Below are 12,325 nucleotides of genomic sequence, written 5' to 3' on the forward strand. Positions count from 1 at the left end.
CAAAAACTTGCGGAGTCTTACATTAGCTAAATACTGAAGGTGTGAAACAAAGACTCAGCTTATGGATCAGTTGTAATATCTTTTGATAAAACATGTTTTACGAAATAAGCAAAAAAGTGTGACTAGACTTTCAGTTAAATGACACGCTATCAACAAGTACAAAACAAACCTCATTTTCTTGTGATTTCAAACGATTGTGAAGATCAAATTGATAATCATGACCAATCAATAATATTTCAATGTAAGATATTTTCAAAAATATTTAACAAAACTTGATACCTTTACAAGACCATTTTTCGAAACCCATTCTGAATATTTTATTGTATATTATTTTTTCAATATTCAATTCAATATACTCATCGCATTGACAATCCTGTTTCGAATCAAAACTTGAACTAGCTAAACAGAGGAATTTGATGTATATTTTTATCACAATTTATACCAACGCATTGAATTTGCATTTATAAAACAATTTGTCTATGGCTCTGTGTGTCGCCCGCTTTCAGGGCGATCGTCCAGCCAGAGCAAGAATGGAGGGGGGTGACGAAGTTTCAGTCTCTTCTATAGATATAAATTTTCGTTGTAACGCGTTTCGCGTAACATACTAAACTCCAGCAGGGAGAGCGAGAGAGCAACACATAGCTGCACAGAGACGGTGGTGAAAGCAGGAAAGAATACACGGCACACGCTGCAAACGGTGCCGTCGGGCAGGGCTCATGAACCTTTTTGCAAAGGAAATTTGGTATGGAACACTTGCTGCTTTGCGTGAAATAAGTTGAGTACTCCTGCTATGACGAGCTTATTCTCTCTTCCTGTCCTTCCTTCTCTCGTGTTCGGTTTGTTCGAGAGAATGCGCTCTTGCGTTGCCGTTTCCCTCTCATTCTGCTTTATGCCATATTTCGCGAGGACAGATTTAAAATGTTTTCATTCGTATTGAATTATCCTTTTACTCACAGTTGAGTTGATGGTTTTATGATCGAGGATCATGATCATTTTTATTTGATTCATTTATTAATTTAGCCACACCCGTGCCGGGCAGTGTGTGCGTTTGTTCGGGTGTATGTTTCTCGAAGGATCAAGCAAGCAACGGAGTAAGCAAACGGAGGGTTTGTAAGGGGATTCGTTTAAATTACACTTCTAATTTTACACTACTTTGTTGCAAAAAAACAATAAGGCGGGGTGGTTGTAGAACATGGGCGACACTGCTATCTCGCTGGATGTTGCTCCAAAGTGGTTACACTGTATGGAGCGATTGTAGATCTCGGCCAGACCTTTCCAATACATACCTTGCGTGTTTTGTAGCTTAAATGGTTCGGAAGTTATGACGTTTTGAAAATGTTTGTTTACAAACTTTAACCCTCAATATCTCGGAAATGGTAAGAGATAGCTCAAAAATGTATATGTGTAAAATAGTCTGAGAATTGTCCAATCTACCCAAAAAACACCTTTCGAGCGAATCGGTGAGATGAAATTTTCCGAAAATTTTTACTTTTATTTTTAAAAACAGTGTGATTAGACTCTCAGTTAAATGACACGCTATCAACAAGCACAAAACAAACCTCATTTTCTTGTGATTTCAAACGATTGTGAAGATCAAATTGATAATCATGACCAATCAATAATATTTCAATGTAAGATATTTTCAAAAATATTTAACAAAACTTGATACCTTTACAAGACCATTTTTCGAAACCAATTCTTGATATTTTATTGTATATTACTTTTTCAATATTCAATTCAATATACTCATCGCATTGACAATCCTGTTTCGAATCAAAACTTAAACTAGCTAAACTGAGGAATTTGATATATGTTTTTATCACAATTTATACCAACGCATTGAATATGCATTTATAAAACAGTTTGTGTGTGGCTCTGTGTGTCGCCCGCTTTCAGGACGATCGTCCAGCTAGAGTAATTCGTATTGAATTATCCTTTTACTCACAGTTGAGTTGATGGTTTTATGATTGAGGATCATGATCATTTGTATTTGATTCATTTATTAATTTAGCCACACCCGTGCCGGGCAGTGTGTGCGTTTGTTCGGGTGTATGTTTCTCGAAGGATCAAGCGAGCAACGAAGTAACCAAACGGAGGGGTTGTAAGGGGATTCGTTTAAGTTACACTTCTAATTCTACACTACTTTGTTGCAAAAACATAAGGCGAAGATGCTTGTATGAACATGGGCGACACTGCTATCTCGCTGGATGTTGCTCCAAAGTGGTTACACGGCCCTCCTAGTGGTTATACCTATTGGTTTAGTCAGCTGAGGCATGCGGAAATAGGTGCTCATAGTTGAGGTGGTTGATTTACCTTCCTTTTTTACCTCTGGCAACGAATGAAGGAACCAAATACAAAAACTTGCGGAGTCTTACATTAGCTAAATACTGAAGGTGTGAAACAAAGACTCAGCTTATGGATCAGTTGTAATATCTTTTGATAAAAACATGTTTTACGAAATAAGCAAAAAGTGTGACTAGACTTTCAGTTAAATGACACGCTATCAACAATATAAACAAACCTCATTTTCTTATGATTTCAAATGATTGTGAAGATCAAATTGATAATCATGAACAATCAATAATATATCAATGTAAGATATTTTCAAAAATATTTAACAAAACTTGATACCTTTACAAGACCATTTTTCGAAACCCATTCTGAATATTTTATTGTATATTATTTTTTCAATATTCAATTCAATATACTCATCGCATTGACAATCCTGTTTCGAATCAAAACTTGAACTAGCTAAACAGAGGAATTTGATGTATATTTTTATCACAATTTATACCAACGCATTGAATTTGCATTTATAAAACAATTTGTCTATGGCTCTGTGTGTCGCCCGCTTTCAGGGCGATCGTCCAGCCAGAGCAAGAATGGAGGGGGGTGACGAAGTTTCAGTCTCTTCTATAGATATAAATTTTCGTTGTAACGCGTTTCGCGTAACATACTAAACTCCAGCAGGGAGAGCGAGAGAGCAACACATAGCTGCACAGAGACGGTGGTGAAAGCAGGAAAGAATACACGGCACACGCTGCAAACGGTGCCGTCGGGCAGGGCTCATGAACCTTTTTGCAAAGGAAATTTGGTATGGAACACTTGCTGCTTTGCGTGAAACAAGTTGAGTACTCCTGCTATGACGAGCTTATTCTCTCTTCTTGTCCTTCCTTCTCTCGTGTTCGGTTTGATCGAGAGAATGCGCTCTTGCGTTGCCGTTTTCCACTCTCATTCTGCTTTATGCCATATTTCGCGAGGACAGATTTAAAATGTTTTCATTCGTATTGAATTATCCTTTTACTCACAGTTGAGTTGATGGTTTTATGATCGAGGATCATGATCATTTTTATTTGATTCATTTATTAATTTAGCCACACCCGTGCCGGGCAGTGTGTGCGTTTGTTCGGGTGTATGTTTCTCGAAGGATCAAGCAAGCAACGAGTAAGCAAACGGAGGGTTTGTAAGGGGGATTCGTTTAAATTACACTTCTAATTTTACACTACTTTGTTGCAAAAAAAACAATAAGGCGGGGGTGCTTGTAGAACATGGGCGACACTGCTATCTCGCTGGATGTTGCTCCAAAGTGGTTACACGGCCCTCCTAGTGGTTATACCTATTGGTTTAGTCAGGCTGAGGCATGCGGAAATAGGTGCTCATAGTTGAAGGTGGTTGATTTACCTTCCTTTTTTACCTCTGGCAACGAATGAAGGAAACAAAATACAAAAACTTGCGGAGTCTTACATTAGCTAAATACTGAAGGTGTGAAACAAAGACTCAGCTTATGGATCAGTTGTAATATCTTTTGATAAAAACATTTTTACGATTTAATCAAAAGTGTGACTAGACTTTCTGTTAAATGACACGCTATCAACAAGTATAAAACAAACCTCATTTTCTTATGATTTCAAATGATTGTGAAGATCAAATTGATAATCATGAACAATCAATAATATATCAATGTGAGATATTTTCAAAAATATTTAACAAAACTTGACACCCTTACAAGACCATTTTTCAAACCAATTCTTGATATTTTATTGTATATTACTTTTTCAATATTCAATACAATATACTCATCGCATTGACAATCCTGTTTCGAATCAAAACTTAAACTAGCTAAACAGAGGAATTTGATATATGTTTTTATCACAATTTATACCAACGCATTGAATATGCATTTATAAAACAGTTTGTGTGTGGCTCTGTGTGTCGCCCGCTTTCAGGACGATCGTCCAGCTAGAGTAATTCGTATTGAATTATCCTTTTACTCACAGTTGAGTTGATGGTTTTATGATTGAGGATCATGATCATTTGTATTTGATTCATTTATTAATTTAGCCACACCCGTGCCGGGCAGTGTGTGCGTTTGTTCGGGTGTATGTTTCTCGAAGGATCAAGCGAGCAACGAAGTAACCAAACGGAGGGGTTGTAAGGGGGATTCGTTTAAGTTACACTTCTAATTCTACACTACTTTGTTGCAAAAAAACAATAAGGCGAAGATGCTTGTATGAACATGGGCGACACTGCTATCTCGCTGGATGTTGCTCCAAAGTGGTTACACGGCCCTCCTAGTGGTTATACCTATTGGTTTAGTCAGGCTGAGGCATGCGGAAATAGGTGCTCATAGTTGAAGGTGGTTGATTTACCTTCCTTTTTTACCTCTGGCAACGAATGAAGGAAACAAAATACAAAAACTTGCGGAGTCTTACATTAGCTAAATACTGAAGGTGTGAAACAAAGACTCAGCTTATGGATCAGTTGTAATATCTTTTGATAAAAACATATTTTACGATTTAATCAAAAAGTGTGACTAGACTTTCTGTTAAATGACACGCTATCAACAAGTACAAAACAAACCTCATTTTCTTATGATTTCAAACGATTGTGAAGATCAAATTGATAATCATGAACAATCAATAATATATCAATGTGAGATATTTTCAAAAATATTTAACAAAACTTGACACCCTTACAAGACCATTTTTCAAACCAATTCTTGATATTTTATTGTATATTACTTTTTCAATATTCAATTCAATATACTCATCTCATTGACAATCCTGTTTCGAATCAAAACTTAAACTAGCTAAACAGAGGAATTTGATATATGTTTTTATCACAATTTATACCAACGCATTGAATATGCATTTATAAACAGTTTGTGTGTGGCTCTGTGTGTCGCCCGCTTTCAGGACGATCGTCCAGCTAGAGCAATTCGTATTGAATTATCCTTTTACTCACAGTTGAGTTGATGGTTTTATGATTGAGGATCATGATCATTTGTATTTGATTCATTTATTAATTTAGCCACACCCGTGCCGGGCAGTGTGTGCGTTTGTTCGGGTGTATGTTTCTCGAAGGATCAAGCGAGCAACGAAGTAACCAAACGGAGGGGTTGTAAGGGGGATTCGTTTAAGTTACACTTCTAATTCTACACTACTTTGTTGCAAAAAAACAATAAGGCGAAGATGCTTGTATGAACATGGGTGACACTGCTATCACACTGGATGTTGCTCCAAAGTGGTTACACTGTATGGAGCGATTGTAGATCTCGGCGAGACCTTTCCAAAACATACCTTGCGTTTTTTGTAGCTTAAATGGTTCGGAAGTTATGACGTTTTGAAAATGTTTGTTTACAAACTTTAACCCTTAATATCTCGAAAACGGTAAGAGATAGCTAAAAAATGTATATGTGTAAAAAGTCTTAGAACTGTTCAATCTATCAAAAAAACACCTTTCGAGCGAATCGGTGAGATTAAATTTTCCGAAATTTTTTACTTTTATTTTTAAAAACAGTGTGATTAGACTCTCAGTTAAATGACACGCTATCAACAAGTACAAAACAAACCTCATTTTCTGGTGATTTCAAACGATTGTTAGGATCAAATTAATAATCATGAACAATCAATAATATATCAATGTGAGATATTTTCAAAAATATTTAACAAAAATTGATACCTTTACAAGACCATTTTTCGAAACCAATTCTTGATATTTTATTGTATATTACTTTTTCAATATTCAATTCAATATACTCATCGCATTGACAATCCTGTTTCGAATCAAAACTTAAACTAGCTAAACAGAGGAATTTGATATATGTTTTTATCACAATTTACACCAACGCATTGAATTTGCATTTATAAAACAGTTTGTGTATGGCTCTGTGTGTCGCCCGCTTTCAGGACGATCGTCCAGCCAGAGCAAGAATGGAGGGGGGTGACGAAGTTTCAGTCTCTTCTATAGATATAAATTTTCGTTGTAACGCGTTTCGCGTAACATACGAAACTCCAGCAGGGAGAGCGAGAGAGCAACACATAGCTGCACAGAGACGGTGGTGAAAGCAGGAAAGAATACACGGCACACGCTGCAAACGGTGCCGTCGGGCAGGGCTCATGAACCTTTTTGCAAAGGAAATTTGGTATGGACCACTTGCTGCTTTGCGTGAAACAAGTTGAGTACTCCTGCTATGACGAGCTTATTCTCTCTTCCTGTCCTTCCTTCTCTCGTGTTCGGTTTGATCGAGAGAATGCGCTCTTGCGTTGCCGTTTTCCACTCTCATTCTGCTTTGTGCCATATTTCGCGAGGACAGATTTAAAATGTTTTCATTCGTATTGAATTATCCTTTTACTCACAGTTGAGTTGATGGTTTTATGATCGAGGATCATGATCATCTTTATATGATTCTTCTTTCTCTTCTACTAGAGCATTCTTCTTTCAAAATTTGTTTTGAATGTTAACCTTTGTTCGAGTGTAACCGCCATATAGTTGATTCAATTTTTCCATACCACTGCATTATTATTAATCTTTAATTTTCTATCTGGCAATTTTTCTACTTGTGCAATGCCAGAAAAAAAGCTTCAGTTTTAGATTCATTTACTTTCAGCTTCCTTGTTTTACAGTTTCTTGCATAATGATTGAGTCCTTTGTTTTGGGTTGTTATAATTGTTCTTAGACATTTGGCAGAGGAACTAATCGCAAAATCATCGGCAAAAGAGTATCGTTTGACATTTTTCATTTTTCGAACATCGCATATGAAAATATTAAACAGAATCGGTGAAAGTATGCTTCCGTGGGGAAGGCCTGCTAATGTGTAGAACGGTGTGGAGGTAAAATTATTTATGTGAACCGAGCCTGTTCGCCTTTTCAAATGTGGAGGAAAATTTAAGGATACAAGTTTGAAATAACAATCCTTCATGCCAAACCGTATCAAAGGCCTTAGAAGTTATTCGGTTTTACTCCTAATTATTTCACATTTCAACACTTACATAATAATTAGTACAGGTACGCTGTACTTTATTATTAAATTAAATAATTAATAAATTAAATAATTTATTTAGTGACTATAACTTTTCGTTAAAAGCTACATTACACGAACATTTGCTATATTTAAAAAAAACCTGCGTGATTCGACTCCCGAAATAAAAGATACGTGATTGATCTTGCCCCCATTAATAGCGCATCTCGGGAACAGCCTCTAGTTTCAATCGCAATCAGAATCCCAATCTCAATCGATACACAAACCGAAACAGAGTCCCGGTCTAGATCGAATAGCAATCCCAATCCCAATCAAAATCATAATCGAATCCGGAACGAGTCCCAATCCCAATCGAATCGCAATTTCAATCAGAATCCCAATCGAATCGCAATCAAATCCCAATCACAAAGGAATCTTTTAGGAATTCTAATCCTACAAACGGAATCCGATTCGATCGAATCTTTATTGGGATTGAATCTTCGAATCTTCCGAATCCTTCAATGTTGGAAGATTGTTACACTAGTTTTGTGTAGTGTATTAACAATTCGCTTCCTTTAGCATTTTTCCACTGAACCGTTTGGTCTAATTAATTTAATCCTTTAACGCATCGAATCCTTCTTTTTCGTACCAGTTTGTGTGTTTGTGCATGTGTAAATGCAGTGAGAGATTAAGCAATAAGTGTAAGAATCGATCATGTTGGTTCGTTTTTACTCAAATAAACATGCTTGCTGCTAGTACGTTATAACTTCTCTCCTTCTCTCCTTCCTTCCGCTGGCCCAGTCGCAGTACAAATCGCGCGTGTGTGCTTGAAGGTGCGAATGTAAGAAGCTCTCGCTCTAGCGCATGAGTTAATCGCATTCTTTCTTTCTCCCGTCATTTGTAACCGCTTCGTTCAAACCAAGTTTTGCACTTGCCAAAGCAGCACCGTTTTTTTAATGCTCGTCGTAATTTTCCAATGTGAAAGTTTTGCTGGTGGTCTATTGGTAAAGTGCAATTAAGAATATTATCCTGATCGTTATAAACACCAGTGATCGTATGAGTTACTTGTGACACGCGCGAGCGCGCGCGCGCGCGCGCGTGTGTGTGTGTGTGTGTGTGTGTGTGTGTGTGTGTGTGTGTGTGTGGGTGATTGACAGTTCGCTTCCTTTTACATTTTTCTACTAAACTGTAATTAATGGTTTACTCTAATTAATTTAATCCTTTAACGCACCCACTCCTTCCTTTTGTTACCAGTTAAGTGTTTGTGCATGTGAAAATGCAGTGAGGGATCAATCAAAAAGTGGAATAACGATCACTTTGGTTCGTCTTAAATGGAAAAAACATGGTTGTTGCTAGTACGGTATAGCTTCTCTAATTCCTTCCGCTGGCCCAGTCGCAGTAGAAATCGTGCGTCTGTGTGTGTGTGTGTGTGTGTGTGTGTGTCTGTGTGTGTGGTTGGATGTTGTGATTTAGAATTCGCTTCCATTGGTATTTTTCCGCTGAACCGTAATTAATGGTTTACTATAATTCATTTAATCCTTTAACGCACCGAGTCCTTCCTTTCCGTACCAGTTTGTGTGTTTGTGCATGTGAAAATGCTGTGAGAGATTAAGCAATGTGTGTAAGAATCGATCACGTTGGTTCGTCTTCAATAAAAAAAACATGGTTGCTGCTAGTACAGCATAGCTTCACTCCTTCCTTCCGCTGGCCCAGTCGTAGTAGAAATCGTTAGTCAGTTTGTGGGTGTTCTTTTGTGCATGTGTATTTTATATTTTTGTGTTTGTTTTCGATAGTTATCATTAACTGTATTAAATTTCATTTTAATTATCAGTGTGTGCGTTGTGCGGGAGCGTCAAAGACAATTAAAACATATAAACTCTTTGTATTAAAATTTTGCTGGTCCTTACGTGCACAGATAGAGTTATCGTCAAGCCATCAATTTTCATGAAAGTAAGTATCAGTTTTTTTTATTTTAATCAGCAAAACATATCAAATAAATGAACAATGAATAATATATTGAAGAACAAAAGACTACAGTATACAAAGAATACATCTATATACCTATAAAATATGTATATATATCTATTTATATATATATATATAATATATATATATATATATATATATATATATATATATATATATATATATATATATATATATATATATATATATATATATATATATATATATATATATATATATATATATATATATATATATATATATATATATATATATATATATATATATATATATATATATATATATATATATATATATATACATATATATATATATATATATATATATATATATATATAGATTAGATATATACATATATAGATTAGTATTTGATTAAATTTCTGGTTACATTTGTTGTAAGCATTATCACGATATCAAAGATAACCCCAAGTTGAATTTAACGTATACATATGCGTTTTTGCTAAATAGCTGTTCCAAGGTTCTTGAAAAGTCTCCCTTGCAAATTAAATAATGCATATAATTTTTCCAACGCTGTCGAAAAAAAAGTGTACGGCTGTTCGCCCTGTTTTGTATTTAAATGATTTATGGAAGGATAACTTTGTGCATAATCAAAATTATTCCTTCTACCGTAACATGTTCAGTGCATAACTTCGGGCGTCATACAACGAACACCGATTTTTCTTGCAAGGTCGATAGACTACTTTCAGGCGTTAAGGACGAGATTTATAATGTGCTTGCTTTTTTAATGAATAATGCACTGTGCTACCGATTATGTTCCAAAGTTTTTGGATACGTTTTTTGCAGAAAAACATTTCAAAATAAGAAAATTCCACCCTCTATTCATTTTTGTTTTGTCATTTGTTTTCGATGCCTCACATAAATTTGCAGCAATCATGTTTAAAAAATAATTGTTGGTTCTTGTTGATCGATCACTACCATTTTTTGAATGCTATTCAATTCTTAAAAAACTAGAAGAATTACAATGAAAAATACTTACACATTCACTTTTATTACAACAATTGGTACAGAGAGAAAACAAATACACAATCACTTCTCTCCCTCATCGATTAATTAGCCATTTCCACCATCGCCATTGATTCAGTTGTAAGATGAACAAGATTTCAAACAACAAGATGTTTTTTTGAAAACAAGATTTCAAACAAGATCTCGTTCATTCATTTACAATCTTTCTAATTTTCTATGACACAATTGAGAATATGACACATGAGAACAGCTTTAATTCAGTATTGCGAAATCCAATGTTAGTAACTTCAGCGTAAAGTTTTATGATTCAATTTTTCATACAATTTTCTACGATTAAATTGCATTCAACTGCTTTCCTTGAATTTCTTATTTGTTATCAATCATTTTCTGTTTTGCATTAAAAAAACTAAACATAAAAATATTAATTTTTTAGGCTCTTTAAGGTTTTGACTTACTTTTTCTTCAATAAAATTAAAGAAAAGGATCGTAATGAACATAATTTTTTTTAATGTTTATACTTCCCAGTTATTGCTACCGAAAGAATACATCTCTACAATCTTTTCTGTGTACAACGTTCATCGATCCATCCATCGATCCATCTTCAGCTTTACTATCATCACAACTTTACGACAGTGCAAAGGTTCGTTGCTCCTATACATGATCCTCAATTAAAATGCAATGTATACCAGAAGCTGTAGTATTGCATGTAAATATGTTATACCTGCGAAATAATTTATTATTGTGTTAATTTTTCGAAATAAAACATTAAAAAATTTCCTTGTTTCTCTTTCGTTAATACAAATTTCTACGGATGAATTGTATAAAACCGTTTCGCTTGATTTTCTCATTTTATATTAATCATTTTTCTGTTCTGTATTTAAAGAAAAAAACATTAAAGTATTCTTTTTTGGCTTCTAAAGGTTTTGACTTATTTTTTCTCCAATAAAATTAACGAAAAGGATCGTAATGAACATCATATTCTCATTTTTACACTTCACAGTTATTGGTACCGAAAGAATACAGCTCCACAATCTCTCTGCGCACAACGTTCATCGATCCATCCTCTATCTCCAGCTTTACTATCATCACAACTTTGCGACAGTGCAAAGGTTCGTTGCTCCTATACAAATGATTCTCAATTCAAATGCATTGTATACCAGAATCTGTATTATTTCGAATAATTTTCCCATACCTGCGGAACAGTTTATAATTGTGTTGACTTTTGCGAATAAAAAACCTACCAAAATTCATTAAGTGTAGCGGAATTTTATGAGATGAGTTTGAGAAGAACGGACGGTAGGTGCGTCTAACATTTCTTGTATTCCATTCTTTGATACAATTATTGTACAGTTTAATTGCATACTTTAACTGCTTTTCATGATTTTATTAATCTAATTTCTATCTTTTTCTCTTCGGTACTAAATTGAACTAAAACATATTGCAACTGTATTTTGAGGCTCATCTAGGTAATAATATATGTTTGCTTCAATAATAGTATGCGTACAGTAATAGTATAAACAGGTTTTATTAACCACATAATACTACCAGAATATTATTTCACAGCAATTGGTACTGAATTAAAAACAACTTCACAATCCCTTCATTGTACATCCGCATCGATCCATCCTATTCCTGCACCATTGCCATCATAACACCTGTAAGGCAGTGAAATGGACCATTACTGCAAATGCGTTTTTCTCCAATTACTTACAATCTTTTCAAGATGCGATATGATAACAAATAAAATTTTCGATCCTCGAGACATTAATTGGTTGTATTTGTAGTATTTGATATTAGAATTCATTTGGTGGAGCTGAATAAAATGTTTGTTGTTTGAGAGGAAAGGAAGATATTTCAAATATTCCCACCATTTCATACCTTTTTTACAACATTTTACGGTTTCATTGCATACAACCGCTTCCCTTGCTTTTCTCATTTTATTCTCGATTTTATTTTGTTCTGTTAAAACAAAAACATAAAACCATTTTTTACTGTTCTTTTACTTAACTTCTTTTCTTTACAATTGTAGCATCTAAATAGTTCCTTATTAGCATTATTCCTTCATTTGTATATTTCACAGCCATTGGTACCGAAAGTATACATCTCCAGAATCCT

Source organism: Anopheles merus, unplaced genomic scaffold, assembly GCF_017562075.2.
Source record: "Anopheles merus strain MAF unplaced genomic scaffold, AmerM5.1 LNR4000028, whole genome shotgun sequence".
Classification (NCBI taxonomy): domain Eukaryota; kingdom Metazoa; phylum Arthropoda; class Insecta; order Diptera; family Culicidae; genus Anopheles; species Anopheles merus.